The sequence below is a fragment of the Grammomys surdaster genome, unplaced genomic scaffold (assembly GCF_004785775.1).
Source record: "Grammomys surdaster isolate TR1022 unplaced genomic scaffold, NIH_TR_1.0 125284, whole genome shotgun sequence".
NCBI lineage: Eukaryota > Metazoa > Chordata > Mammalia > Rodentia > Muridae > Grammomys > Grammomys surdaster.
The window spans coordinates 1,351,848-1,359,571 of record NW_021620163.1 but is presented as its reverse complement, the minus strand read 5'-3'; the positions used below and the strand labels follow the sequence as shown (position 1 = coordinate 1,359,571).

The window sequence follows — 7,724 nt, the reverse complement described above, 5'->3', positions numbered from 1 at the left end:
AGGAGTGGGTTTGGGAAAGGAGGAACATAGTCAAGTAATAGGGGAGTTGGAGGGAAACAGATGGAAAGTCCTGAGGACCAGCAGAAAGAATGGAAATATACAATCTAGGGGATCGGAGTGGGAAGGGGCAAAACTAGTCTAGACTATACCTGAGATCTGGAAGGTGAAAGACTCTCAGGACTCAAACAAAGGGACCTTAGATGAAATGCCCAACAGGGGAGAGAAGGAACTTGTTGAGTCCACCTCCAGTAGAAAGACAGGACATTACGAGGGATGGGGTTGCTATCCAAGATAAATAACTCTGACTCAAAATTGATCCTGTGTAAAGGAACTGCACAAACAAAAATGAAGACAAGACTGTTGGAAAGGTCGTCCAGGGACAGGCCTAATTTGAGATCCATCTTATGGGGTGGTTCCCAAGCATGACAGTATTACTGATGCTATAGTATGCCAACAGACAGGAGACTAGTATGGCTGAACTTTGAGAAGTCCAACAAGCAGCTTATTTAGACAAATGCAGATACTTACACCCAACCACTGGATTAGAGTTGGGAATGCCTGTGGTTGATTTAGGGAAAGGCTGGAAGAAACTGAGGAAGAGGTAGACCTCATAGAAAGACCAGCAGTCTCTACTAACTTGGACTCCTGAGATTTCTCCAACATTGATCTACTAACCAGGCAGCATACATTAGCTGTCATGAGGCCAGGACAATATTACAGCAGAGGACTGACTGTTCTGGTCTCAGCGAGAGAAGATGTGCCTAACCCTTGAGGGACTTGAGGCCCCATGTAGTGGGTTGTCTTGGCAGAGGGTTGAGGAGACAGGGGCATTCTCTTGGAGACAGGTGGGAAGAGGAATGGGATGAGGAATATAAGGAGGTTGGAGCTGGCCCAGGTAAGGACTCTAAAATTATAAAAGTAACAAAAAAAAACCCTTTGTGTTATTTCAATTTAAAATTTTATTCTTCTGATTCTGGATACAAGGTGTTCCTTACTAAGCAAGCTAGTTTGAATGAAACTTACTATGTAAATCAGGCTGGATCTTAACTTCTTGGCAGTCCTTCTGACTCAGCCTGCCCAGTACTAAAATGCCATTTTCCCCATGATGAACTGAACATTCGATTACCAAAATACTTTGATAAGAATAGTGCAGAGAGGAGAGGCAACAGCAGACATGCAGACAGCACACACAGGTTTAAGCCACACTGAAGATGGCTCCGATGGTCCGACTGGCCGCTGCTGTCCTGGTAATGCAGACATAACAGCAGTTATTCCGAGTGGATCTCACCCTGTTGCAAGAGTAATAGAAGCCTCCCGAAATTCCAGCAAAAGCACCTTGCCTTTAACTCAAAGGCCTGGATTCCGACATCATAGATTTACCCTCCTCACGCCTTTCCTGACCTCTTTGGAGGCAGAAATCGCCTGTGGGACCCTAACTCCTGATGTTGAACCACACCAAGAACTGGTAAGGAAGGAGCTTAAAGTGAGCGGCAGCATGCTGGAGGTGTAAGTGTTGAAAGAGTCTAGCATGCTGAACATTGGATCTCGGAAGATTCTCACCTCCTCCGAATTTCCATCATGAACTTTCTTGATCAGCTTTTCCTAGTAGTGAACACTATACATCTCTTTGGGCCTCCGGTTTCCTGTTAAGCCTGGCTGGGGACCCAGGTCTGACCTTATCTCCGCCTCCTCCTAAGCAGTACAATTTTCCCTAGGGAAAAGATCCCAGAAGAATAACTGCTACATAAATGTGGGGGCCTAATTTTTTATCTTGATTTGGTCCTCAGGCACTTAGGGGCCATTAGGGGCCATTTGGTTTGGTGCTTCAATATTTGTTGCTAAAGAAAATAAAGCTATGCTGCTAATCTGCAAAAACAAACAAACAAACAAAAACAAAAACAAAACAAAACAACAACAACAACAACAAAAACAAGAATATTGCAGAAACTCTTACAGCTTTCTGTCTTGGATTCTAAAAAGAAATTGAGCATCTTTGGATTTACTCCAGTTGAGGTGAGACAGCCACTAGGCAACAATTGCCTCTTATCATCTACAGACAAATTACTGTCCAGAAAAGGACACACTTGTAGAATAGTCAACTGATTATGTCTGCCAAGATAGAGTAATCAGCCCTTAATAATTCTGCATCATTAGGTCTGTCAGATGACCCTGGACCAGAAAGCTGAAAATTGGATACTCCAACGTTTTGTAGTATAGAACTGTCCAGCTTTTCAATGGTATCTATAAATTGCTTAAGTTTTAGAAGCTATGCTTTGTGCTTCCTATAATTTCAGCTAATTCAGTCATTCTGGATTTCTGATGGAGTTGAAGGTTTATAGTCTCATAGCCAATCCTGGCTATTTATTTTGAGAGAAAAGATTTGAGGGGATGGTTTTCAGCTGACATTCATTCTAAAGCCAAGAAAAAAGCCAAGTTCAGAACTAAGTCTTTTGGTTAGGAGAGATGACAGAGGTTCTGGTTAGTCAACAAAATGTTGGACTGAGTATTAGGTCTATCTTGTACCTTTCTGATACAAATTGGTCTAATTATGTTCTAATTGTATTTTGAGAGAAAAGTTTTATTTTAACAGGAAGGGTGATGTGTAGGAGGAGCTAAGGTGGGAGGAGTAAGGAGAGGAAGAGGAGGAGTAAGGAGCGGGGGACGAGAAGGAGAGGAGGAGCTAGGGGATGAGAGAGAGAGAGAGAGAGAGAAAGAGAGAGAGAGAGAGAGAACATGGAGGCAGATGTTCGTGTGTCTCCACAAGTCAGTCAAAGATAGTTGGTATATCTAGGTTGGGTATTGGGCTATACTTCTGAATGTATGGACATCTTTTTATTGAGCATTACTAAACTTATAAAACTTTTGATTAACATTTTTTTTAAAAGTTACTAATAAAAAAAAGGATTAGGAGGGAGGGTGATGGAGTACATGTGACAGGAAATCAGATGAGGAAACTAGCTGGGAAGGGGCAGAGGAAAAAAAATCAGAACGGTAATGACATATGTATGAGGATGCTGTAATAAAATCCAGTACTTTGTATGTTAACTTGAAATACTAATAAAGAAAAAAATAAGAAGGAAGAGAGTGAATAGAATATGGGGTCTCTGGGGGAGGGATGGGGAAAGGGGATGACATCTGAAATGTAAATAAATAAAATATCCAATAAAAAATACCTTCTAAATAAAATAACAATAAAAAAAACAAAAAGAAAAAAAAGATAGTGCAGAAAAACATCCACCTGAGAAATTTTTGATGTTTATTCACAGAGGACAGTGCAGAGAGCTTTTATTGATTTACTCAAGTGTTCTTTTTTATTTATTTTATTCTCTATTTATTCACTTTATACCCTGCACACTGACCCCACTCAGTCACACCATTCAACAAAACTTCTCCTACCACTACTACCTCCCCTTCTCCTCTGAGTGGGTGGGAGCCCCTTGAGTATCCTTCTACCCTGGCACATCAAGTCTCTAAGTGGCTGAGCACATCCTCTCCGAGCAATGCTAGCTGACTATCTTCAACCATGGATGCTGGAAAAGCCTTCAAAAATATCAAATATCCCTTCATGTTAGAGGTCTTAGAGAGATCAGAGATACAGGACACCTACCTAAACATATTCAAAGCAGTATACCAAGTCAATAGCCAACATCAAACTTAATGGAGAGAAACTTAAAGCAATTCCACTAAAATCAGGGACAAGACAAGGCAGCCCACTCTCTCCTTGTCTATTCAAGATAGTACTTGAAGTTCTAGCCAGAGCCATAAGACAACTAAAAAAGGAAATTAAAGAGATAGAAATTATTTTTTTCTTGAACTTCTTTTTTTGTGTTTCTTTTTTTATTTATTTTTTATTTTTTCTCAAATCATAATTAATTCACACAGGGGTTATAAACACAGAAAGGCAGGATGTGGGGAAGGGAATGACACTGGAGTGTGGGTGTTCAGGGGGAATACAGATATCTTCAGAACCAGGTATCGGCTAGGTGAAGGTTCAGGGGACAATTCACTATGACTCTGCCTATGACTCGCTTGTCCTTATCTAAGTTGGCATTGTCTGCCAAGGCTACCTATTTACAAGGTCTATGACTACTCAGGCTTATAAATTTCCACAAAAGCTGCCTGTTGACACTAGCTTATAGCCATCTGTTTCAATGTTTTTCCACTGAGACCCAAGACTTGGTGTTAGTATATATGTATGACAGGCCTATTGCTGATTTTAGGCCTATGGCTGATTTTAGGCCTACTGTGTGTAAGCAGGGCTGCCCGTGACATCTCCTCCCTTCTCTAAGTATAGAAGGGTTGTGGCAATTCTAATCTTGCAAAGGCGGGGATAGAGGCCTGACCTCCAGTACTTGAAGGGGACCTTGTAATGGTTCCAGTCCCCCTGTCGTTGTCCAGTGAGGCATGAGGGCCATACCCATCCTGATGTCTTTTTCCTGGAGAAGGGATAGTTTTGACATCAACCCCTATGCACTCAGGCTTGTCACTCAGGGAACCCAGAGAGATATTTTTAACTTTTATTGATATTCCCTTACAGTGCTTAGCCTCACAGCCTAAGCAAGAATTCAGATCGCCTGACAGAGGGGGTTCTGGGCAGCCCCTTTCTGCTTGGTCTAGGGGCAGAAGTCCCCCCTTTTAGATTGGGTGGAGATGGGTTTTGGAAATACCCTGGATAAAGTAACGACCTCATCTTGAGTCTCGTGGTCCTCCATAGCTAACTTATGATAATGTATCTGAATAGGTTTTGCTACCAAATTATTTATCTGTTGTTTCACAGAGTTAGTCACCCTATTTGAGGCCCAGGGACCAGAAGCAATAAGCAAAAATAACCCAAATAATGGTCCCAAATGAGAGGAGGTAGAGTTGACAACCGTGGAGAGGTTGAAAACCAATTCTTGTACCAGCACTCATCTTTCTCTTTCTCTCTCTGACTTTTCTCAGGGCCTTCTCTGACCTTTTTCATGCTCTCTTTAACCATCCCTGTCTTGTCTATGTAAAGGCAATATTCTTCTTTAAGGGCTGTACACAGTTAAGAGTTGTACACAGCCTTTTCTATTGTAATAGAGTAAATCAAGTCCAGTTGCTCCTTCCACACTCAGAGAGTCATGAGACCCTATTTAAGGATATATAAATCTATATTAATAATCTTTTGTCAAAGGACTGTTAGAGCAGAGATAGAAATTAGAATAGAAGAAGTATTGCTATTTGCTGATGATATGATAGTAAAACCCCCCAAATTCTACTTGAGTTCTATTTGGTAATCTCTGGCACATTTTTTACATGCAGTATGTGTGTGTGTTGCAAGTCATTACATATGTATGTATGTGTGAGCATGTTAATCAAAAGACCTGAATGACATTCTTCAAGCACTGCCTGTTAGTTCTGATATGGTCTCTCAAACCTACCAGGCCACATGAATTAAAGCATGCTACCTCATAAAACAGCAACAGCATATTCCACAGTCAATATGTCACCTCTATCATCCTCCACTAAGTCCTCAGGCCAGCCCCCATTTTTAAACTCATGACCTTTCTATCAATCTTACCTGTATTTACCAATCCACCCCCATCTTCAACACATTTATAACCTCCTTTTATATAGACCTTCCCTTTCTGACAGCAAGTTAGACTTTACCACACTCCTCATTTTCCTAGGTTCCCTGGAATATAGAGTTTCACCCATTGAAGTACAACTTTTCTTTCTCTAAGTCAACTATTTAGGCCTTTCCTTATGTCTCAGCCACAAATCTCTCTTCATTGATTGCCTTTCTCAATCTCTGATTCATTCACCAACCCTCCATTAAAAAATGAATGAAATGATTAACTTTCTTTTTTCCTAGATCCCAGAATTCTAGCACATCCTTTACCAGGCAGCCTCTGGTTCCCTTCATATAAGCTACTTCCTATACTCAAATCATTTTCCATACAAAAATATGGTCTCTGCTCAGATCCTGCCCTATCTATTTCACACACTCAGCCTTGTGGAGGAAACAGGTGTTTCTCCAGACAAAAGGAAAACCAATAACCAATCCATCCCATATTTAAACCTGCTTCATACTACCTTTTAAACTTTCAAGAGGAGTCAGTCTACTGCAGATCCTTTCAGCCCATGTCACCAAGGGAAACTATGCGCCCAACAAGACCACTTTCCTTGGCTGTCTTCTCCCTTCTTTTTACCCCCTCTACTTTCCAACTTAAAGTATCTCTACTTAAGGATCTTAACAAAAACTGTCATCCAGATGGTGAGAATCACTCAAAATAGGTTATTCTCCAAAACCTATATCAGCTTTTTTTTTTTAATCCTAAGCCCCTCTTTCTCCCTGTCTTTCTCTCTCTCCAAAAGACAAAATTATTTTTGAAGGAACAAATTTCACTATGAAATTTCACATTTAACAAAGCCAATCTGAGACCAGTACTCACTAAATTTCATTCTTCTGCAAGTATTAAGCCTGTTTGTTTGTTTGTTTTTAGTTTAGCTTTAGTTGTGTTTTCTTTAGTTTAGCTTTTATCTTCCTTGTTTAGTTATCCAATGTTGGTAATTATGAGTAGTCTTCTTTAGTCATGCTATTTTTTTCCATTAATCTACATTTGTATTTTTGCCACCAATATGCTGTTCTTTATCATAGCTCTGTAAAATATACTGAAGTATAAACTAATAATATCACAGAAGAGTTTTTTGTAATTTCATATCATATTATGGTATTTTTTTCTGTGAGGAATGTAGTGCTGTTTTACTGAGAATATGTCAGATCTGTAAGTAACCCTTGATAGAATTGTCATTTTCACAATATTAATAATACAGCATTACACAATGAAAAGTGTACATGACATGCTATAAAGATGTATTAAAGATGAATTAAATAGTGAAACCTCATCTAAACTTAAAGGAGCATGATAACACCCAAAAATACATTCTGGTTGGTGAGAGAGATGGCTCAGTGAACCAGAATGCATAATGTTCTTGCAAGTTCAGTTTGTAGCTCACACATCATGTCTCTCATTCCCTAATTTAGCTTCAGCCCTAGGGAATCCAACACCATCTCGAACTCCAAGGACACTATTGTTGTTTCCCTCTAACATAATTAAAAGTAATATAATTCCTTGTAGTTATTTCCTGGTTTGGAAATTTGTATCACAGTGATTATTACTACAGTTAAAACAGTTTATAGTCAATTTTCCATAAATATTAACATTAATACTAACCAACTAGTACTATAAAAATGAAGATAGAAGTAGATTCAGAGAGTGAAGAGAAATAACTACTATATTATGTATATTCAGTAGGAGATATTTCCTGAAGTGGGAGTTGAAATGGAATCCAAAATTATAGTTTCTAGAAACAGTTCAGTGCAAGGAGTCATATGGCTGTAAGGAGAAAGAACCAAGATGCAAACTATGCACAGATCTAACACAGAATAAAGACAGAATAAAGTACAGTAGTAATATGTCAATTCTTCAGACATATTGATATGTACAAGTTAGCTGATCAGGCTCTGTTGAATACAAGAGGTACAGCCAGAAAACAATGCTATATTAGTGGGCTAAAACAATACTGTCCTGTCTCCTGTCTCTTAGCACTAACAGATTATTCCTTGACAAGCAGTTCACTAGGATTGCACAGTGCTAGTTCTACTGATCATGTGGTCATTTTTTCTACCTCTTTATCTCTTTTTCTCATTTTAGATAGATATTCATAAATGTATATAGGTAAATTAAATTAATAAA

General features: G+C 39.3%; 1 pseudogene; it reads left to right on the top strand.

Moving 5' to 3' along the window:
• The first annotated feature begins 1,174 nt into the window (after window positions 1-1,174).
• LOC114637359 lies at window positions 1,175-1,650 on the top strand (annotated as a pseudogene).
• Window positions 1,651-7,724: the final 6,074 nt, after the last annotated feature.